Consider the following 24,512-nt stretch of genomic DNA (forward strand, 5'->3'; position numbering starts at 1 on the left):
CTCCTTCCTCAAAAAAGGAGTTGATGAGATTTCTGGGGATGGTGGGTTACTATAGAAACTTTTGTGAGAACTTTTCTACTGTAGTGGCTCCATTAACAGACCTATTGAAGGCTAAAGTCCAGTTTAGGTGGTCCTCAGCTTGTCAGAAGGCATTTGAAAATGTCAAGTTTCTCTTGAGCACTGCACCAGTCTTGTCTGCTCCAAGATTAGACCGGCCATTCCAGGTACAGGTTGATGCAAGTCAAGTGGGTGCAGGAGCCATTTTGTTGCAGACTGACGAAGGAGGAATTGACCATCCAGTGTGTTTCTTTTCTAGGAAGTTCAATCAACATCAACTTAATTATTCGACCATTGAGAAAGAGGCCTTGGCCCTTATTTGGGCCCTGCAGCACTTTGATGTGTATGTGGGTGGGGGTGCATTTCCTGTTGTGGTATATTCAGATCATAACCCTTTGACCTTTTTGCACTCTTTACAGAGCCCCAATCAGCGGTTGATGCGATGGGCCTTATTTCTACAGCCTTACAACCTTGAAATTCGGCACATTCGAGGCACTGAAAATGTGCTGGCTGATGCATTGTCTCGTGCCATTGATGGACCAGACTAGCAGGAAAAAATGTCTACAGAGGTCCTAGTGGGAACCTCTGTTTTAAGGGGGAAGGTGTTACGGCATCAGTGGGCCCTGCCCTCTTTTTCCTTGCAGGGTTCTGCAGTCAGGCCCTGCAGGTGTTGGGTGTTCCTCTGATTGGCGTCCTGCAGCTTTAAAGCTGCTAGGCGTACAGCAGAGGGAAGGCTTTTCCCTTCCCTCTCCTCAGATCCCCACTTGGTTTGGTTTGTATCTTTTGGTTGAGTTTTGTTAGGTTTTGCATTCGCTCATTTCTGGTTATTTATAGGTTTTGCTCTAATCTATTTTGGTTTCTTATTTCAGGCATTTCTTTTTTCTTCAGGGTTATTTCTTTCATATAACTTAATAAATTCTACTTTCATTTACACATTAAATCCTTGTGTGGTCTCCATTAATGTTGCCCCATCAAACGAGCCTGGTGGACGTAACAAGTTCCTGAAATCCATGGAGTGCCAAAGACAAATTATCCATTTTCATTTTTTATTTTACTATTTTTTACAATCATTAATTAGTCTTTCGGTACTTATTAAATTGGATTAAAAAAGCAGGCTGGCTTCTATGGTACTGAACAATTTTATGTTGGAACTAAGCTAAGCTTTTTTTAAAATGTGTTTCTATTGACACATCATAAGTAGATGACGTGTAAAGCCGCTGAGAGAAAATGCTCATATTTATAAGTACTACTATCATTTCTGGGCATATAGATGGTTATAAGTTGGAACTGGACATCTGTCAGTTAGAGCTGCATCTGTAGAGCAGTGCTAATATCCCACCCGAGTACAATGACAGATGCTGAGTGTTTGGTTCTACAACGCTGGCATGTGGAACTGCTAACTCCTTAGCCATTCAGGGTTTCCTGAACCAGAAGCTGTAAAGTCCTCGGTTGACACCTAAAAGACACAGATAGTCCTCTCAGCTTCATCCTGAATGCACAAACATCCACTGTCACACTGCAAAACTCTGATATACACACGTTATGCTTGCATGCGCGCATCAAAGCTCAGAACACCACGAGCTATCGCACCCTCTGTCAGACAGATGCGCAATTCTGTTCCCTCCCGCACTTTCAGGTAAATCACAAGGAAATATTCTCATGCACAGGATACACAAATGCACAATTATGCACACTCTGACCATCTGGTTAGGTGTGCTTACTTTGCGTTGATAAAAGAAGCGCATGAAAATAACCAAAAAAAAAAAACCCTAACATCAGCTTTGCCGTGCTGCTAATTTTTGTGTCAACGTACCAGAAGCAGGCGCTCTGCTGTGAATTACTCTCTATGCATGGGAGCGAATAAGTGCACAAATGCATTTGTATCAGCCGCACACACTCGCTGACAGATTAATGTGGATCCGTGTTATGCTGACAGTCCGGGCATTTAAGCAGGCAGGGTTGTGCGTGGTGTAAGCTGTTTCCTGCGAGAGCGTTGAGAAATGTGAAAGGAGCCCCACACTCTCTGTCCTCACTTCCCCTCCAAGGAGAAGAAGCCATATAGAGCACCGCATGAAAATATAAAAACAGGCTGTACAATCTGACTTATAAAATCATTACAAAGGAAAACGTCCCTGTGGGATAATGTGGGATATTAATGTTTATGGACACTTAAATCCTCCAGAGCCTCCAGCTACAGTACATTACTTTGCTCTGTTCGTTTTTGCACGGGGCCCAGCTTTTGCCAGCATGCCTTTTGAGAGCATAAACACGGCTGCAGAGCTACAATAAGGTGCATGAATTAGATATGAGGTTGATATAGAGATGTAACAGATCTGTTGGCTTTAGCACCGCATTGCTGCTCCGAAACTGTGCAGCAATATAGATACCAAAAGGCAAAATGTAGGGGAAAAAAACCCCCCAAAAAACTTGGGATTTAACACATGGAAAAAGGTGGACTAGATAAGTGGATATTTCTGCTCTGTCTTGCATAAACACATCATCGGACAGAAAATGTATGTTTGATTCACTGGCTGAGCAGTGAACTGCACGCGTTCAGGCATGCGTGTGCAAAGGACAAGACTCTCCACATCTGACCAAGCCACTCCACTTGAGCTGATTGATTTCACATCACTTCTGTATCCCCGATAACTGCATGCCTGAAGGGCTGCAATGGCGCCAATATTTCACCGCTACATGCGTGCACAGCTGCACTACGTTTGCAGCACGTTTTTTAGTGTGGGTCCTGCCATGGTGTGTGTGTGACTGGTGTGGGTGAGTTCATGGGAGGATGTACGATCGTAGGTGTGTGTGTTGTGAGAAGCACCAGCAGCTGGTAGCTGTACACACGGTGACATTTTTGATGATGACATGCCATACATGTCTGCTTGTATCCAAGACGAGATGGAACCTCTGCTGCTGCTGCGCCTATTGTTTTCCTTTTCCTTGTCAACAGTCTGAAGTAGGTTTTCTGAGCTGGTAGGAAGACAATAAGGTATATTTCTAAGGTAAAAATATAAAAATACTAAGACTGTTTTTTTTCACATTTTGTCACGTTGCAAACAAACTTCACTTGTAATGATTTTTTTGTGCGACAAAAACAAAGTACTGCATAATTTTGAAGTGGAAAAAAATGTTAAATGGTTCTCAAATGTTTTTTCCTGAATACAAAAGTCTGGTGGGAACTTGTGAATAAACCAAAAATAAAAAATAAATTACACACTACACTATGAGTATTTCACAGAGCACAGTACGGTCCTTCATCCAAAAATGCACATTACCATGAACATGCCATCTCCAATGTGCTGCTGGAAGCACCATGCTGTGGGGACGCTTTTTTTTTTTTTTTTTTTTCAGTGAAACAACGGTGCTGGTCAGAGTTGTTGAAGATGGGTGAAGTTCATTTAATTTCCGGGAGGAAAACCTGTGAGAGTGCAAAAAAGACTTGGCAATAAGGAGGAGGTTCACCTGAGACCCTGAGTATCCAGCTAGCTTCTCACCTGAATTATTTAGACAAAATATATTCCCACAAAAGAATAGTCAAGTCAAAACCCAGCATTTTGAATTCATTATTTAGAAATGTTAATGTCACAAGCTTTTTTGAGTGTTTTCGTTTTACTCTTTTCTCCTAAAAGTAGAATCAAATCAGATTTTTTTTTTTAACGCTGCGTGTAAACAGAAGAATGTCTCATTTGTAATTTTCAGGGCAATTTTATGCTCCACAAATATTAGGCTCTGTAGCTGTCCTATATCTCTGCAGCTACTTTTTCCAGTCGCCATTCTTTCCATTTGTATTCCTCCTTTGTGTACGAGAAGGCTGTCAGCAAAAGATTTCAAACACACGGATAATTTAAAAAGGTTTTACTCCGAAATGTCAAATGTGATAAAGCGGTTGTTTCATCTCAGATGCAGCGTGCCTTGTTGGCCACAAAATGTCCTGTCTTATCGGCGGGTTCTCTATGCAAGGCACGGATGAAAAGCTTGATTAACACTTGAAAACCCAGGGAATTTTCTGGCTCTTCAGGGAAAGCAAACAAACCCTTAATTGAATGTTCGAATACGGCTTCCATGCCTGATTTTGCAAACCACTGGTTAGAGTAGAAATGTGTCAAGGAGAGGTTTTTCAAGACAGCCAAACTAATTATGCCTGTTTACTTTTACACTGTTTAATATTCAAGCTTTCAGTTTTAACTTTGTTTTGTAGCTCTGTGGTTTTTTTGAGAAGAGGCTGGGTGATGATTAGAGCGAACGAGGAGAGCAGTACCGAAAAATGGTGCCAATTCTTTTTTTTTTTTTACTTTTAATGGAACTGCTGTGCTGACATTAGCATAGATCATGCAGCAATCCATAATACATAGCTCATTAATGAGGTTGGTATTTTTGATCCATAATTAAGGAGTATATTTTTTACATACTGTGCCTTTCTAAAGTACTCATCCCATAATCTGTTTCACATTTTGTTGTCTCAAACTTCAATATAGTTTGCTGTGACTTTAAGCGAAACTATAAATACTGACATTTTAAAGTATAGGTCTATAACATGCTTCACCTGGCAGTGATGTAAATGAACTTAAAACACACACACACACAAAATAGGGAACTGAAGTATTGTTTTTCTTAAGTAACATAAAAATGAGCATTATTTAGTATGAGTATTTTCAATCTGACAATTTAATCTGTTTTTCATGAAAACAAACCTGGTTGTTTTTCACAAGCTGGGGCACACCAAGTCAGCTCTTGTAAATGAATATGAGTACATGTCCAATTTAAAAGCTCTACATTTTGTATTAATCCTTTTTTTAAAACGGTGTATGAAATCCGGTAACACTTTATTTGAAGGGGGGTGAATAAGGTTGACATGACACTGTCATAAACACCTTACAGCAGCATTTCTGTGTATATGTGCAGAACCTATACATATTGGTGCACTGCTGAAAGACCACAATAGTACTCTTACTAGGAGCTAAATGTGTCGCCTTGAGTTCAATTTCCAAAATAAAAGCAACATTTTCACAATGACATGCAAAATGCTACATTATGCATTTTTATTTTTCAGGTTTCATGTGTTCCAGTTAAGAACACATAAAGGGGGGAAGACAGAACCATTCTCTTGTAGGTTGTGGTTGTTTTTAAATTGTCCTTGTTCTGCTGGAAGTTGAACCTCCACTTCAGTCTCAGGCCTTCTGCAGGCGCCAATCGGCTTTCCTTCGGGACTCCCTGCATTTAGCCACAAATATCTTCAGAATAACTCTGAGGATCTCCCCTGTCCGTGCTGGAGAACACCACCACCACATGATGCTGCAGAAACCTGTTGCATCGGGGGATGGTGTGGTGAGAGTGACATGCAGTGTTAGTTTTGCTTTTAGGTCAAAAAGTTCAATTTTTCTCTCATTTCACCAAAGCACATGTTTGCTGCGCCCTCTAAAGAGCTTTTGTTATCAAATCTTTCATATAGACCAGATCTGAAAAATACACAACCCCATTATACACAGATGGAATATAGGAGGCTAAAAAACATTTTCACCTCACACTTTTCAGATTTTTATGCATAAAACTGATGGACAAACTTGGATCATTTTTTTTCCACTTCACAATTTATGCCCGTGGTTTGTGTTGGTCTACACATAAAATCCCCAATAACAACACTGATGTTTGTGTTTGTGGCAAAATGTGACAACCAGGATTATGAATGCTTATGCAGGGCTTTGCGATTTGCATGCAAAGGCTGCAGTTCACCCGGACCTGGGCCACGTTATCGTTCAGCTTGGTGGCTATCGATTCGCCATGCCATTTGGCTATTGATCAGAGTAGATCCCATTATGTCAGTGATATTGTAGCCCTCTGGAGCACAGTAAGTTTAAATGGGGGAACCAGCCAGTGAGAACTGATGGGATGAGCTGAATCAGATGCAAACAGCAGCACGGTAACATGTAGCTTAGGATAGCACGCCATAGTCCAGGAACAAGCACTCTCATTTCTCTCGTTTCTAACTGTGCCGAAGGGAGCTGTAGAACCACAGAGAGTAATGACACTGACTGTTTCAGAAATGCAGATTTTTTTCTCCTCCCTTTTTATTAGTGCAGCTCACCATGCCCCAATATCCCCTGTGACAGTCGGCGCCTGCCTACCACACTGCCTTCTGTTGATCACTCAAATTGACCAACTCACTATGCGGCGGGGTGTGGAGAGGAGGGGAGGATTTTCATTGGCCTGGGATGGATTGGGAAATCCGGGGAAAGGAGGGTGGCTGAGTGGGCGTTCACCGCCACTGCCTACTCTCTTTCTGTTCAAACCCGCCTGCCATGTATTTATAGCAATATTGAATTTAATTGCATTTCTAGCAAAGGGCGTTAGACTTTAAGAGACCCATAAATGGAATTCCAGGCATGCAGTAACACAATTTGCCGTGCAAAGAGCATGTAAAGTGCACACTCATGGAAAGCAACCTGGCCTGCAATTTGTGTAATGCAAAAAAATCCAAAGCGAAAGCCTATCAGCCCGCTGTGTCCTGGATACCAAGGCCGGCTGGTAAGTGCTGTCCCTCAGGCTGCGCGCTGTGCCATGTTTCTCAATAAGGCATGGCTTGAGACAGTGCGCCACTGAAGAGGTACCCCACTGGGTGGCAAATGACTGCTAAACTGGCAATGAGATGATGTGAGATACTGTAAAAAGCCCTGGGCCGAGCCTGCCATCGCTCTCCATCCATCCCTGACCGCTTCATTTTCTAACAAGACAAAGACAGTTTGCACAAAGGTAACAAGCAGCTGTAGGTCCTGCCCTCTGTTGGGGCACTGCTCAGATTCAAATTCACAGTCTGTTTATTAGATAATAAATTGAGCGTGAAGGATTAATTTGCGTTTACTTCATCATTCTGCTGATATACGGCAGCAATCTCTTTACAGTGGTGCCCAGAGCTTAATATCCCAGAGAATAAAAAAAACTGACTGATATGCGATTTCTTTCCTTCAAGGACGCCGGAGTGTGAGGGCCGTAGCAACAGCCATGCTGAGATTCACTCTTCTTACTTCCTTCCTGCCATTAAGTTCTTTTCACTCGACGTCTGAGCCAGAATATCAGACACGCTTAACGCAGAGTCGAGAGTTATCCAATATTAAGTGTAATCAAAATCTTAATGAACATCATTAAAATCAAACTGGGGCTCACATCACAGTGGGTTAACATGGTCTGAATATGGATGCGTTTGTGTGTGTGTGTGTGTGTGTGTGTGTGTGTGTGTGTGTGTGTGTGTGTGTGTGTGTGTGTGTGTGTGGGGGTGTGTGTGTGTGTGTGTGTGTGTGTGTGTGTGTGTGTGTGTGTGTGTGTGTGTGTGTGTGTGCTTAAAGCTATCGGAGCTTGTCAGACCGCCTCAGGGAAAGCCGCATGGGGGTCACTCCTTATTCAGAGTTTGGCTGACATAGCTTTACATTTTGAGAATTATTATTTTTAAATTCTTTTAAAGAACTGGAGCATGACAGCTGAGTAAGCCATATTAAAGAAGGCAAAAAAAAAATGGATGCTGGGTGGCCACATTAATTTCAAACACCAGTCTGGACATTCAAAGGTCACATGGTTAATCCAAGCACCAGCTAATGCTCTGCTAGGATTACAGAAGTATAAACTGAATAAATCCTTTGAAACATTTGCTAATATGTGACATACTGTTCTAGTGCTCTACTTAATGACTAATTAGCTTGCTGTGTTACTAAACCAAAACTAAACCCACTTGTAAATCATGGGTTGGTTGCTGTTGTCGAAACAAACGCAATATAAAAAAAATTACATTTCGAAACTGCACATAGTTTTGTCATGTTGTTCTGGAGGCTTGAAGTGCTATAAAAGTCTCAGGGACCAGCTCTTTCTTCAGTGGTACAAAAGAAGTTTATTAAGTTCTATGCTAAGCCATGGTTTGAAAAGTAAAGAAGCACCAACAATCACTGTTACTACAGCAGACAAGGTCACTTTGATGCTCAGTTCTGTTATTTTGCTAGCATATAAAGATCTACAACGATATGACGACTCACCATCTAAAAATGTAATAAATTTAGTGCAGTGTGCTTATTCAATATGGTGGCTTAAGTTTATGTATCAAAATAGACTATATTATTAAAATTAAATCAATTGGATGCACCAATCCATTTTTATTTCTTGATATGTCTTTGTTTTCTTTGAGGCACCACAAACCTATTTCAGAAATGACCAATTTATGGTACTTTGCCTTAGGACTATGACGCATAAAAGATATTTTAAAAAAGATGTGCTGCAGATTTCTTAGACAATTGTGAATCCTACAGATAATAAAGAAATTCAGTTCATATCCAGAAATGTTCTGTCAAACCAATGTGATCTAATCATACAAACGGATTCAATTTCAAACACAGACACTCCAATTCTTAGCTATTAAAGTTGGCAGAAAGAAAATCTGTTGATAAAAAAACCCAGCTGATTGTATCTTGACTTGGATTAGAATCCATCACGTGCAAACATGGTGATATCCTTAACCTGACTTTATATTTCTAACACCATCAGAAACGATGAAGATTTTTTGCATTTTTACACTGAAAATAATGGCACATTCTTTTATGCATTTAACGAATAGATCAATATATCTAAAAAAACAACAACAAAAGAAACATTTGACTGGCTGATTACTGATCAGAGACAATCAACAGAGAACTGGGAGATTGGTGCATTTCCACTAGCTAACAAGCAATTTATAATTTTTTTTTTTAGCAGTGAGAAGATCTACTATGCTACGGTAGATATTTTTGTTTTCAAATATCGCTATAAAGCTATTTCTGTTTAAGACTATCTTACTGCCAGGTTCTCATCTGCCTAGAACTGAAACCCAAAGAGACAGTTAGACTGTATTTATTTATTTAAATCCCATCGCTCCGAAATGATTAATATGTTTCACTCTGCAGCTCTGACCACGTAGACTCATACCTGTCAGCTGCGTGGTCCAGCAAAATCACCTGCTCATTAACCTTAGTTTGACACGGGTTAGGACATGGCAGGTGGCATGAAAGCTCATATATGTGGGCAAAAAATTCAACCTCTCTAACTCAATAGTTGAAATTAAATGCGCAGGGTGAAGCGGGGTGAGCGTCATTATCGAGCAGTCGATCTGAAATACGGTGAAGTGAGATCCACGGGGGTCGTATGGATTATAAGCGGTGTGCGCGTGCGCGTGCTAACGGTGGATGGGCTGTTTTTTTTTTTTATTTTTCTCCTCTCCGCTCTTCTGTCTCGCGCGCGGACCTGAGGCACGAGCAGATGCTGCTTGGGCACGCGCTGCCTCTCGAGCCAGCTGCCTTAAATAAAGCTGACGAGAGCAAACGGAAGCTCGCCGTTTATCAAAGCAGAGATAAAACCTGATTTTTTTACTTGTTTCGAAACATGTTTCGTGACCACTTGATGTCACACGTTACCGATCTCATGAATGGACCAAAAAATATACGAACGTGGGACCTAAAAAAGCGCCAAGAGGAGTGAGAATAAGGATGGTTGAAAGTGAAAGAGCTGCTAAATAAATGACCAAACGCTTAAGCGTCAAACTTCACGTAAACTGGACTTTCTGATAATTACGTCAAGTGCCATGTTGATCTTAATGTGTGTCATGTCCTTTTAGAATGGGAAAGAGTGATTTTTGTCTCCATTTCTATCCCACCCTTTCTTGTTCCCCTGAACATGGAGAGGCGAAAAGCCGCTGTTGAACTCCGCTCTTACCTCCAGAGAACGGCGAGTCGCTGTCCAGGGTTCCCGGGATGCTCACTCTCTGTCCAGGGTGCTGAATCTCATCTCATCTCCGGCTCCGCGCAAGGTGGCTTTGTAAATCCGCTGCGTGGAGGCGCTGAAAACGCCGGTACAACAGGGGGAGAAAGAAAAAAAAAAAAAAAAAAAAAAGAAGAAGAAGAAAAACTGCTGCCTGGCCGCTGTGAAGTTAAAGAGAATCCAAATCCCAACACGCCGAGCGACGGCTGCTCGAAACCCGCTTGCTAAATACGTGAGTTCGCATTCAGGACCGTGAATACTGAAAGCGAAGCCTGTCGGCCAAATGGAACCGCTTTGGCAAGTGTAATTGCTGAGGCTTCTTGGCCAGTTGCTTCTTCCTCCGGATAGGCTTAAACACCTCCCCCTCCTCTCTCCCTCTCTCCCTCTCTCTCTCTCTCCACTCCTCCCTATCTCCCCTGTTCTCAGTCTCTATCAATCACAGCTCCCATTCAAATATGTTGGAGCGACATGAAGCGAGAGCCTAATTCTGTAGACTGCAACAGACATGAGCGAATTACTGCCAGTACTGGCCCAGGGCTCACTGTGATAAAGGCATCGTTGACTGGGATATAAAGTCAGAACTGAAGAGATGGTTGTTTCTTATGTTAGACAAACAGTCCTGATACACGAGGCGTTTAAATCTAAACCAAATCTGCTGAATATTTTAAATAACAATGATGCTGCAGCTATTTACTAGAAAAAAAGAGACACGATCAAATAATTGATTTGGCAAGATGCCATTCTTGTATCAAGCAATGACCTTATTTTGAAGAAAAAAAAACAAAACAAAAAAAAACACATAACTCTTGCAAGTAGAAATAGTTTGGCATATTCTAAATATGCAAACTAAATAATACCAAAGAGGATGTATTTGTATTTAGAATCCGAGTTGCATATTTAAAGCCGTGAGATAAATTGAAAATCCTTACAGCAGCTTTTATTTCCCTCCATGCAAACACATTGGCAATGCTGCACTTTGCATTCCAAATCAAATCGAGAAGAAAATATTAACAAATGTGTTATCACTTTGGAGAAAGTCAGGGGGGGAAAAAAAGAACATTAGGCTGTTTAAAAAAGGAAATGTTTTTTCATTCCAAACTAAAGCACAAAACTAAATTGAAGAACCAACCACTGTTCACCTATTGTAGAATTAATTCAGCATTTGGAGGTAATCTGATGAAACCTTCTACATCCAGAAGAACGCTCTATCTTTCATCAATCCATAAAATGTCAGTCAGGGTTTTATTTGGGAAACTAGAACCCCTTATGTCCATAAAACACTTTTTAGCAAAAGGATCCTGCTGATAGCTATTAACTTTTAGAGTACTCTAGCTGTTCTTTTTAACCTTGATGCTGATTATGGGTTGAGTCGTCAGACATTTTCTAATCCATTTGACTGGAAGGTTTGTGTTTTCATCTGTGTTCATCTGGTTTTGTTTTAAATGCACAAGCAGTCTTTCTTTTTTTTTTGTCTTTCTTGCTTTCATATTTTCAGAGAGGAATGCACTACAATCAGCATGCACAACATTCATGGCCGCTGTCCTTAAATAAGGAATAACAGTTTGAAATTAATTTTATACAGAATGAAGAACCTTGGAGATCGCTCTTATTTTTTCTTTACTTGCACACAGTCAGGATAGATATGCCAGGGGTGTTGGTGCTGCTGTTGTTTGCTCATTACTCTACATACTACTAAATTATTTGTCATACAGAATTATATCTTTTACCAAAAAGAGTGATTAAAAGCTAGATAATCATGTTCAGCTGTTGAGGACTCCTCCTTCAAGTATGAAGTGAAACCTCTTTGTGAGAAATTTAAATCTGTTCTGTTTTGCGCTTGGTTTGGTTTTTTTTCCCGGTGGATCTTTTTTCCTCCAACGTGTGTAGGCTAAGTGCTTATGTTGACCCGTCCTATGTAGCATCCTGACCTTGCATAGCTGTCTTTGTTAGCAATGCAATCGATTGGCAGCCTCGCCAGGGCTTCTGCCCAGCTCTCACACTGAGATAGCAGTGCTAGACTCCGGCAGTCTGCAGCTGGATTAGGTGCGGATGAATGAACTTTGCAATTTTTTACCACCAGCACCTGGTTGCATGGGGTGATGATTTGTACTGTTAGTTTAATAATACTAACTCAAATCTGTCTGTGGGATTTCCGCTGATTTTTCAGTTTCCTCCCGTAAAGAAAAGAAATTGCACACCACGGATGCATCATTGTGACCTTAGGGAGGATAAAACAATTGGAATGAATCGACTGGCTGTTGGATTCAAACTACCACAACGCGAAAGATTATTTAGATGCATGCAAAAGTCTGACTTTAACTAAAAACTTCTGTCAACTTTGACTGTTCCAGCCATTTGGGGGCAGCAGCTACTTTCTGTGGTAATAATCACCTAATTGCTTATTTGCTGTCCTTTACTGATGTGTTACTGTTATATTCATGTTGAAGTGTTATGGAGGCAGTCATGGTGACAAATTGTTTAGAACCTATAAACATTAAAATAGTTAAAATAGAAAACTTTCAGAGCAAATATGACATTAAATACTTTAAAAGTGAACTGAAACAACTATTCAGAATCTCTAAATTCAGATGAATGAAGACAAACATTATAGCAGAGGCCACATGATCAGGCTCCTCACCTTGGTGTCCATAGAGTGTGCAGGAAAAACATTTACACCGTCATATTTTTATGAATTATGAAAAGCTTTTTCTTTTCTTTTTTTTACCAAAGTATAATGTCCTTGACTGTCTCCCTAAACAAAGTCTCAAATGTTGTTTGACCTTAATGATAACTACTCAGCAAACATGTAACATTTTCATTTGTCCTGAAATCACTCATTGACTCTCTGAAATATTGGCAGCTACTTCATAGTTAAAATATATTACCAGACGTTAATTGACAGAAGACGGTGAACTTCGCACACTTGAGAAGTTAGTTTCAAACAAGTCTGGTGTTTTATGATCATCTCCTTGCTATTTCAGGTACACTCCTGCAGGATGTGGTTGTTCATTTTCTACAGGGGAAACTGTTTTGCAATTAAATGTGCTCCAGTGGATGAACAGGCTTTTTATGGGGCTTGAGTAATTGCTGAAATATTTAAAGCCAAGAATTCAAAGCGATACTTTGCACTGCGTCTTCGGGTTTTATTCATTTTTGAGTATTTTGGAGCAAATGAGACTGAGGAGGCCTTGAGTTAAGAAATCCAGTTACTCCTTTATTATGTTAACGCTGACAATTCACTACCAATTCACAACTTAAGTGTAAAACACTGGGCAGTCAAGAATTAACCTTTTTTTTGGCATCAAGCATTTATGAGTGTATACTGTAAATGCAGTGCAGTGGTAGCAAAGGGAACACAGGTCACACTGCTTTATTTTTGTTTGTCTTTTTCCTTATATCTTCATGTTGTTCCAATTTACCATTTTAATCTTTCTTCTCATAGATGAACGCATTGTAAGCACAACATGAATCTTTTCCAGTCTTTCACAGACAGACTTGTATGAATTTAAATTGCCTCAATCTTAATTAAACAAAACAGAAGTCTTTCTCATTTTTTTGTAGCAAATCGGATTCAAGCGTCTTTCATCACATCAGTGCGACACAATAAGTCTGTGCTTTAAAAAGAGTGTTTTGTAATCCTTATTCGTTTAGCTTTGCTGTTTTTTCATTGCTCTCGTGGTGCAGCCCTCTGGTGTTGCTTTTTTATTTTTAAAGCAATTCAGTATTAAAAAAAAGACTGACATTGAATGCTCAAAAAGGTTAGGTGTTGTCACATCGGTGTAACAGACCATAGTCAAAGCACGCACTCATATTTTTTTGCACAACATTGAGTCACATTGAGGCAATCTGAAGTGAAACAATGATCAAAGAGACTAAGATCCTCTTTAAGAGTTTTACTGAAATTTCACCTAAAAGCGAAGGAAAGATTTTATGTCATTTTGTCTGGCTTTATTTTATTTTAGTTGGTCTAAAATAAAAGTCTGTTTTGTTTTGAAGTTCTTTTCATTCTGATTCTTGTCTGGTTTTGCTTCTCTTTATTTTGTCCCTCTTTGTTTCCTTAGTTTCATCTTGTGTACTGTTGTCTGGTTTGATTTTCTCATTCCTTCTTTTTCCTCCCATAATACTCCTCAGCATTTTTTCCTTTGCCTGTTTAAATGTCCTGCCTATTTCCTTGCATGGACATCAAAGGCTCTGTGAATTTAAATAAAGATGTTTTGGGGTTTTTTTTCCTAAAATTGCCTGCCTTACCTGTGACTGTACGTTGGTCCTTTTCTCGGCCTGCACACGTAATAACCTCCCCACAAACCACATATGTCATTGTCAGAGTGAATCTATATTGAATGCCATGTGGATTCATGATCTGAATGTTTCTATAAAACAGCAATCCATCTAAAACCTTCAATTTAAGCCTGGAACCACAGGCAGTAGCGGACCAAACAATGGCTGACCGCCTTCCACATAAAATGGACATAAATTCATCTGACAGTAAAAACATTAGTGTGTTCAACTTTTTCACAATGTGACATGTTACATCTATAAATTGTAATGAAGTTTATGGGATATTATGTGATGGATGAACGCAAAGTGGTGCGCAGCTTGTGAAGTGAAAGGAAAACTACTTGCTTTTTCACAGATAAAAAAACATAGTTTGATGTCCATTTGCTTTCACTTAACTTCAACACCCTTAAATAAGATCCAGTCCAACCAACTGCCTTCAGTAAACAGTCTCACTTTGTTAGAGTTTATTTACTCCAACTGTGAATCTGAAGCTCCTTCAGTATTGACATGGCTGTTTCTCATATTATTGCTCTTCATATATGGCATGTGAGTTTAGTGGACAGTGATCAGAAGATTTTTGTTACACTTAGCTTCAGTTTCCTGTTTAAATTGTTAAAGTTAAAGTTGTGCTATGTTGTTTTTTTTGTTTTTTTTTTACATTTGATGATATACCGAACGGGTTTAAAGCCTGGGCTACCGTTTTGTATCCCGATTCTGGTCTTAACTTCTCCACAACCTTGTCTATTATGTGTTTTGTTATTATGTGTTTTGTTTGTTGTTCTGTGATCCTTGTGATGTTATTTGGTCACTTCTTAGTCATACATCCTATTAAACTCCTTTATGGAAATTATCAAGATGAAAACTATTGGTAAAGGAAACTCGTAATGAGTCTTGGTGTTGATCTGTCACATAAAAATCACAAAAATTAGGACTGAAGTTGTTATTGTGTCATAAAAATGTGTACAGGGGTGCAAACAGCATATATATATATATATATATATATATATATATATATATATATATATATATATATATATATATATATATATATGGGTGAGGTCATAAGTGTACAGATGGATGGCCTGGATACATTATAAGTGGTTGTTGGCATATCATGCAGCAATGTTTGAGCAGAAATAGAACATGAAAAGGATCAAGTCAATAACTCCGTATCAGCTATAACACACTGTAAAGTCATGGTTCAGTGCCATACGCTAAATATTGGCTAGGTCCCCCCCCGTAGGGTTACAACAAGAATATTGTCGTGTTTTTTTCCGTCATGAGTTGAGCTGTTCAGTTCTGTGTAGAAGGAGGGTGAGGGGGCAAGTCTGCTGTGTCTCATTAGCTTTCAAAATTGCATCCATATGAATGACTGCACACGGCTTTTTGAAATCAAGGAGCCACAGAAAAGCCCTCACGCACTCAAGTCATCATTTCAAAGTTATTCAAAAAACCCCCCACACACTGTCGTCACGTTAAAAGTAATTTACCGTGATTAGCCAATCAGTGCCGATTAGAATCGGCTTATGGAGTGAAATGCAAGGTGACTGTCAGAGTGATCTTTGATGGAGGAGATCAGAAGGTTATTCCTTGGCCCCATTCAAAGTGAATGTAGGATGAGGGGTGTTAAATATTTAGGAACACCCCCCTGCACCCCACATTCCCCCCCACAGCCTCCCTCCTCCCTGTTAGATCTCTAGCTGCAGCTTCAATGTTATGTAACAAGTGTTTTCATGCTTTTGGGGTGTGTGAAAGCATGCAGTCTGACAGCCGCAGAGAGTGGAAACCGACTGTTGTTCTGCTACCTTTCATCATAACAGTTCACCATTCTCACCTGTAGAACGTCAACAGAATTTAGAGAAGAATTCTTTCGAGAACACGATTCCTTATTTCTGCACTCAGATACTGTCCATCTTTCTTAAAAATCCACCCTCACACTTATGGAAGCGAGGAATTAGAACCACCACGGAAAAAAATCATTCAATGTTAGAAAAATCCTTGGTTATGGGTTTCTCCTTTGCAATAATCTCGCTTTTGTGATCGTTGCAACATGTACGTAAACCTTCAACTTCTTCACCACCTCCAATAGGGATTTTCGTTGTTCTGAGAATGAGACTTGAGGCCATTTTAATACCAGACTCGCACCACAAGATAAAAAAAAATACTGAGAGGGGGGTCTTCTTGGGTGCATCAAGAATGCAGGCTGCTCAGTTATGTTCAGCGGAGCGTGAACGTTTCCCAATTGTTTTGAGCATTTGGAAAACGTCGGTGGTGAAATCGTGGTGGTGTGTTGCGCATCTCTGGGCCCTAGGAGCCAGGAAGCGGTGGGAGTTTCTCCAGATGCTCGCTCAGGATGAGATTTCTGCAAATTTAATGACTCAATGAAGCTCTTTAGCTGAATAACTTTTCACCAACTGGCCTTAAGATGGAATTTTATTTTCTGTTGTAACTTGTGGTTTGCCACTTTATGCACAGAAGAAATTCTTCTCATAAAGTTAATGAAACTTCCGATTTTGCGTCTACTTCCACAACAAGGCCAAACAAACACAGACCCATTTAATTAATTGCAATATCATTGAAAAGTTAATTTACTCCATTAACCCTTTCAATACTCAAGTGAAACACACCATATAGATTAATTTCGCACGGACTCTTTTGAAGCGTTTAATACTTCAGACTAATACTTCAGGAATACACAACTTTTCCCAAGCATACTAAAGGACATATATTGGATTTAATCTGCTGCTCAGGAGTTACACCCAGTGACTGTAAAGCGGATTCCCTGACATTCTCAGATCATTTCTTTTTATCATTTGGAGTTAATATTTCACTTTCTAAATCTAACCCCCCACGTGACATAACCTTCCGTAAAATTAAGGACATTGACCTGGATAATTTGTCACATTGTATTAATAGACTACCTGCTGCTGATCATTTCTCTTCCACAGATGAACTATTGGCTCACTACAACAAAAGTCTTCACAACATCCTGAACAATCTTGCTCCACTTAAAACCAGATCTGTTTCTTTTACTCTTACTGCACCTTGGTTTAATTCCACTCTTCGACAGTAAAAACAAAAGGACGTCGCCTTGAAAGACTGTACCAAAAAACTGGTCTCACTGTTCACAAAGACATGTATTCCAGTCACATTCTTTTATACAAATATGCAATTTCTTCAGCCAAATCAACATATTACTCCACTTTAATCAATTCTAACAAGGATAACTCCAAAACTTTAAACATTACCAAACCACTAGATTCCCTTCCTCCCCACCTGTATACTTCTGATTTTTGTAACACTTTGGTATCATTTTTTACTTCTAAGATAGAAATGATCCATCAGGAACTTATACCCAGTCTTGCCTTAATATCGTCTGTCCCAGTTTCAGTTGTTCCTACTAATTCATTCTCGGTCTTCAGCCTCCCTTCTGTTGATGATGTCGCCAAATTAATTCAAAAATCTAAATCTTCAACCTGCCATGTAGATCCTCTTCCCACTGTTCTTGTTAAGGCCACTGGTTTCGTTCATATCTCTCAGGCCGCTCTCAGTTTGTTCAGTTAAAATAATTTACCTCTCGCCCAGTTCCCATCTCCTCAGGTGTTCCCCAGGGCTCTGTCCTGGGACCCATGTTGTCTATCATTTACCTTCTCCCCCTTGATAATATTTTTCGCAAACATAACATCCAGTTTCACTGCTACGCGGATGACACCCACCTAGTTCCATGCTTCCATTTTCCTCCCTCACTGACTGTCTTCTTGAAATAAAACAATGGTTTACTCTTAATTTCCTCAAATTAAATTCCAGTAAAACTGAACTTCTCTTAATTGGTACTAACTCAATACTAAGTAAACTTGATAATTGCTCCATTTCAGTTGATAACTCCTCCATTTTTCCCTCCCCTCAGGTTAAGAGTCTGGGTGTCATCCTCGATAGCACCGTCTCTTTTGCCTCCCAGGTCAATAATATCACTCGGTCAGCTTATTTTCATCTCCGACATACTCGCCGTCTCCGTCCTTCTCCCACTCCGCACTCCAATGCTGTTCAGGTCCACAGTTTGGTCACATCTCGTTTAGACTATTGTAATTCTCTACTTTTTGGTTTTCCACAGAAAACTCTGCATAAATTACAATTGGTTCAAAATTCAGCTGCTCGTGTCATTACACAGACCCCTTTAATTCATCGCACCTATTTTACAACAGCTCCATTGGCTTCCAATCACATATCGCATCAACTATAAAATACTTCTTCTAACTTTGAAAGTAGTTTACAACCTCGCACCTTCATATCTCTCGGACCTCCTTCACACTGTCACACCCACCCGTTCCCTCAGATCCTCTTCTTCTATCCGTCTCACCGTTCTCCCTGCTTGTCTTGTCACTATGGGGAGCAGAGCATTCAGCCGCTCTGCTCCCAAACTCTGGAACTCACTCCCACCTGATCTCCGTAACATCAAGTCTTTGCAATATTTTAAGTCCAAACTCAAAACCCATTTGTTTGAACTAGCATATAGCCTTTAATTATCTTTGTACTGTCTTATAAATCTTGTTTGTGTTTTTATTACCGCTATGTATTTTATAATTTGCTTGCTATTATGTCAAGGTGACCTTGGGTGTCCAGAAAGGCGCCTACAAATAAAATGTATTATTATTATTATTATTATTATTATTATTATTATTAATACACTATGATATCCCAATTCTCTTTTATTTATATATACATATTTTGCTAAATGGAATGCACCCTGACCATTTATGAATGCCTCATTTATAGTATCTTTCATTTTATCAGTAATGTTCTTGTGAATGTTCCTCATATAGTTTCTTTTGAAAAATAGATTTTTGTTCTCATTTAGTTTATTTTCCTGACTAAAATTATTACATTTTCAGTGCTGTAATGCACATGTACAATGACTTTTACAAATCACCGTTGTGTCGCTCACTTTCAGCCGTCATATTTTCTCCGTTTTGCTCTGAAAGCAGCAGCGTACCGGTGGGAAAATGTGGCACAAGAGTCACAGCTCGAGCTGTACGTTGTTTGAGACCTGAACGGTTTGTAGAACTGAAACAGGAAGCGACAACGACGAGCTTCTTCCTCAAACTAATCAGTGTTTGTTTGCAGGTGATTAGCAGCTAAGTGAAAATGTTACAAATGAAGCCGAGTTGATCGTTCTTCTAATTAAGTCAGCAGAATTCAGCACAATGCGAGAGATAACCTCTGAACTAAGCAGAGGTGGAAAAAACTAATTAAAATCATTCAGAAACAAGTGAAAGTTTTACTTCAAATTACACCAGCCACAGTTTATTTATTATGTATAATGCATAAACAAAGAGTGGGTGGCTAAAGATGATTTTAGTCTAATTGAGTTGCAGTACCACACATTATGTTCCTGAAAACGATGTGTACTGTATTATGTTATGAAGTGGGGAAAAATGTAAAGTTTTGTCGATTTTGAAAGTTAAAAATGACTACTTCACTCAAATCCTAAAATAATTTGTACTATTATTAAAGGAGTAGCTTATTTTGTATTGTTTGTATTTTTGTGAAAACACTATATTTTTGCTTTTAATTCATTTTTCATGAAACTATGAATAACGGAAGAAAAATGAAGCACAAGTATTACAAGAGAATGACCTGCATCCCTTGGCAAGAAACACAATTTTTCAGAGATTTGACATTTATCTTTGTAAGAACACAATGTTACATGTTCATGCTCAGACTTACTCGAATTATTCAGTTATCCCAACTCATCATCAAATGTTTAAGCGAGCTGCTGCAATAAAAGAAAAAGTTTCAAAGAATGTCATGAGCTCCTGAACTTCCCTTCACCCCTCTCTGCAGTAAGTTATTCTTCAAGGACCAGGATTGTTCAAGCCCTGACAGCATTTATATAATGTGGTTAAAACGCTAAGTCAGCATGAGAGGCAGCTTGGCTACTCAAGCAACAGTGAAAATATTGCCATAAACACTTAATTCTGTCGGAGACCAAAACTAAAGTCGTGGCGTTGTCTTGCTGCGTACTGCATGGTGCCCTGTGTTCAAATGCTGATTCTGTGCCTCCAAATGTGAATATATGGAGCATATTTTGTCCTGTTAAGTGAGTGATGCATGTGTGAATTATACGCTATTGAATATTGCTTGCTTAACGGAATACAAGGTGCATAATTCAGACAGTGTTGTGACGCCACTGTCTTAATTTCTTAATTTGTCCATACTTATAGTCAGCCTGACTATTTTTAGCTGAATGTTTAATCTCCCCCAAGTGGTAAATAAATCAAATAATCATTAGCTGAATTGAAGAGTCAGAACAACCCCAAGCATCCATCCTGCCAAGATGAGTGGAAACTCATCGTAGCAGACAGAGCATCTGCATAGTGTCACATGACATCCGCTATGTTATTATTGGGTCATGCTGCGCTCATGTGGTATTTCAGAGTTTCTGTAATAATACCCCGGGGTGTTTCGACAAAAACAAAAGACCAGCATCAGCCTGATTTAGTTAGCTTGACAGGGTCTTAGTCTTAGTAAGTTGATACTGAAATGTTAATGACCTAAAGTTGGGCTCTGTTGTTGATTAAAACTCATTGAAGACGCGGAAAAATTCTGATGGTCTAATTCTACGAAACTTTGCTTATAAGGGTAAAGTCTATTTTAACATGTGTCCCAATCATTTAGTTGTATTGGGAATTTGTAATGGACTGCTTCTGAATGAATGAATAAACACATATCACTGATAAGCAGAATAAACATAAGTAGAGCGTTATGGTCTTATTTCTCATAGGACTCCAGAAAAGAATTTGCTTTCAATCAAAAAAAATTATTGTCCTACTTTCTCTGAGGTTCAGTGAATGCAGTGAGATTTATATTGGGGCATTAATCTGAGGTTCTCTCTCAAGGAACGAAGTGAATTCATGGGAGTACACAAATTATGTTGATATTGATGCAGAAGCATCAGCTAGGAAAACACATTATTATGCAAATGTAGCAGATAAAGTTTGACTTTGTGTGATTTCAGATCGAGAGACCTTTTTGGCCTTCAAGATGAAATCTTTTTGGAAACTAACTGCATAACATTTTTATTCATTTATTCGTTCCCACTGTGCTGAACTCTGAATTAACCCAGCATCATTCTGCTCTGGAAAGTTTACTATCCTAAATATGTTTCAAAAATAATCATGTCCTCCAAACCACTGCAAAGTACTTAAATCTAATCATAATATTATACTAGTTTCTTTATTAAAAGCAAAAAGATATGCAGCTACTGATTGTTTTTAATACTTGTATTTCTATGAAACCAAAAATCAGCTTTTTGAAGATGTCAAATCTAAAGGAAACCTTTGGTGGTTCTATAAAACGTGGCTGAAAAATCTAATTTCTTACAGCAGTCATCTGTCGTTATTTTCAGTTTTCATCTGCGTAAAAAGGCACAAAATTGTAACCAAGAGTGATGGCAAAGCAGCATCGGGATAAAAGCTTCATAGTAAGACCAAAAAGAAAGTCCCCATCTTACTCATCTGTGCTTTCTGCTGTATTTTCCAAAAACAGAATTTAATAAATAGCTCTTTAAAAAAGATTTTTCTTTCAAATGTGCCTTGATGAGCACAATTGCCCCTCCGGTGATCAAACGTTCGCTGTACTCTCTCCTGGTTTGGCCTCTATCTGCTTGAGCTCGAGCTCAGAATACACACACTGTTGTGAATGAGCTTTACAGCCAGTGTGTCTGTCTGACCGGCAGCAGGCTGCACACTTACAGCCTCCGTCTAGATTGCGCCGACCCTTGTTTTGCCAAAAGACCTATTGCAGTTCGTAGCTGCCAGACTCGACTGCGGCAACATAATGATTTTGTCCCACATCAGGGTGATTTGACATGCTCTGCTTGACTGTCTGCAGCTCACAGGCTCTCCTCTTCAAATCTGGCACTCTGCTTCTGCCTTATTACTGTCAGACATATCGGAAAATGCTTCGTCTATATGTCTCACATTGGCAAGAGAGTGTATTCAAGTACACAATAAAACAACAACAAAAAATCTCCTTTTGAGATATACGTGTGTTATTGGCTGTTTTAATGCCGTCCTTATCCAGAATGTACAATTTGTTCTCATCTTGAATGCGTCTACATGTTATCCATTATTCATGTATTTTCCTTGTTACTTGCTTTTACTCACTTTCATGCCTTTTCTCTTGTGGAGTTACTGTTTCCCACCAGTTTCCCTTCTGTGTTCGCTCTGAGCTATGCTTTGAAGTGACTTAACTGGCCAGACCCAGCTGTTTGTTGCCGTTTTCTAATCAGTTTTACAGATTTTAAATTCGGTTTAAACTAAATACTTTCTTAAATACACAAACCCACAGAGTAGTTTAAGAAATAAAACCCAAATGCACTGCAAGCAGATGCTGATACACGCTTTTCCGTTATTGGTTGATTGGTTAAAGATTTGGGTATTCTGTCCGGCTCTTTTCCTGACCTGTATTGTAAGTCCTTAGGTGTTTGTGATACTGTTGTTTTTTTATGTTCTAATGTTCTGTAATACTCAAAGACCTTCACAGAACTCTTGCATTTATAGTGAGATTAAATTATTCATACTGAATCTTTTTACTTCTCTAAAATGCACAATAAAACTTCCACACATCATATAGCCCTGTAATTGTTCCCCTACTGTATACAGAGATGTAGGAGTGAACTTGGAAGTGTTCACCTCTACTTGAACCTGTGTCTTGTTTTCATTCTCTGCAAACTCATGGTGATGAAGAATTAGAAATAAGAAGACTGTGACAACAAGATGGAATGTATTAAAACCTTCCAGGTTTGGGTAAGGGTAAGATATGTGTTCCTGAAAAAAAAGTCTCCTTTCTTTCTCCCTTTTTAATTTCCAGGTATACTTCACTTTGACACTCCCCCCCCCACCGCAGCATCTTGCCATGGCTCACTTTCCTCTGAAATGCACTATAAACAGAGGTTCTTACCATTTCAAAGCTCAGAGCTGCTGTGTTTCCTGTTCTGTACTGTCTGTCTGCACACACTCACTCCACGTACAAGTTGAACCAAACCGTGTGACAGCCCGGGTTGTTTGAGAGGACCAAAGTACCACAGTGAACACCACTCTGGACAAAACTGTGAATTTTATAGAGCGCCTCCAGTCTCTGTGTCTATTACAAACAACCACGGACACACACATTCACACTGAAGGACAATTTATAGTGACCAATTAATCTAACAGTGTTGTTTTGGGACTGTGGGAGGAAACCAGAGTACCCAGAAAAAAAAAAAAATCATGCATGCAAAGCCAGAGAGAGCATGCAAGCTCCATGCAGAAAGATCTCAGGTCAGGATTCAAACCCAGAACCTTCTCGCTGCAAGGTAACAGTGCAACTAATTGCTCCACTGTGCATCCTGCATTGGATACAGTCTCATCCAACCTTAAGAGCGTTCGTCAAAATGAGACAAAGTAAAACAGACAGATAAAACAATGTTGGACAACACAAGAACTCGTACAAAAGAACAAACAACTCATACAGTGTGGAACCCCAGGGGGAAAAAGATGAATCTCCAAAAAAGATTAAAAGTAAGATGATGAAACAACCTGCCAAACTTGGAGAGGCAACCCGTGCAGTAACATCGGGGCCGCTACTGCAATAGCAATAGCAATAGGTGACTGTACGCGTCAGTCGCCAGGGTGTTGGCACCTCTTTGTGAGAAGTAGCTGCCTCCTGCTTGCTGCTGAGGACAGGGAGATGAGATTACGTGCTTTGTGTGGGACTGCAACACATTTTATTCTGCACCAAAATCCCACAGCAATTGCCGTATTTTGATTGGATGGGAGGTGAGCGGAAGTAGAGGTCTGACCCTCGGCACCACTCCTGCAGGAACCGCTATTGGTAGCAACAACAAACTCCAGCGTATTTTGTTTGGATTTTATGATGGACCCCAACACAAAGTAGCACTTCACTGTAAAGTGAAGGGAGTCCACTTGTGTGTAATTTAATTGGAGCATAAATACAGCTGCTCTGTGAATTTTTCAGAGGCTTGTTAGAGAACATTAGGAGACAAACATCGCCACAAGGACATGCACCAGTCTGATCATTATACAGGAGATTAAAGTGGTGATAAACTGGCAAGTCTGGACATGAGGGCGCCAATCAGAGCAGCCATGAAGTTTGTGGTAGTTTTGGAGGAGACATGGAGATCCACAGTTCAACTCTGTTATGCACTCAAAAAGTCAGTCAGAGCTTTAGTATAGAAAGAGAAGCAAGAAGAAAGACACAACTGCAAAAAGCCTCTAGACGTTTTGTTTAATGTCCTGTGAAGAAAACGGACAGAGGAAAGAAGGGGCTACAATTGAATTACCGTATTTTCCGCACTATAAGGCGCACCTAAAAACCTTCAATTTCCTCAAAAGCCGACAGTGCGCCTT

General features: G+C 39.6%; 1 protein-coding gene across 1 annotated transcript in view; it reads right to left on the minus strand.

Annotated features, from left to right (window-relative positions):
• The window catches only part of tmem121ab (transmembrane protein 121Ab), a 70,079-nt gene extending 59,589 nt beyond the window's left edge, over window positions 1-10,490 (minus strand). The window contains exon 1 of the mRNA XM_008397467.3: window positions 9,781-10,490. The gene's annotated coding sequence lies outside the window, so the exon portion shown is untranslated. The remainder of the gene's footprint in view (window positions 1-9,780) is intronic.
• Window positions 10,491-24,512: the final 14,022 nt, after the last annotated feature.

This window comes from Poecilia reticulata, chromosome 21, assembly GCF_904066995.2.
Source record: "Poecilia reticulata chromosome 21, P_reticulata-male-v2, whole genome shotgun sequence".
Taxonomy (NCBI): Eukaryota; Metazoa; Chordata; class Actinopteri; order Cyprinodontiformes; family Poeciliidae; genus Poecilia; species Poecilia reticulata.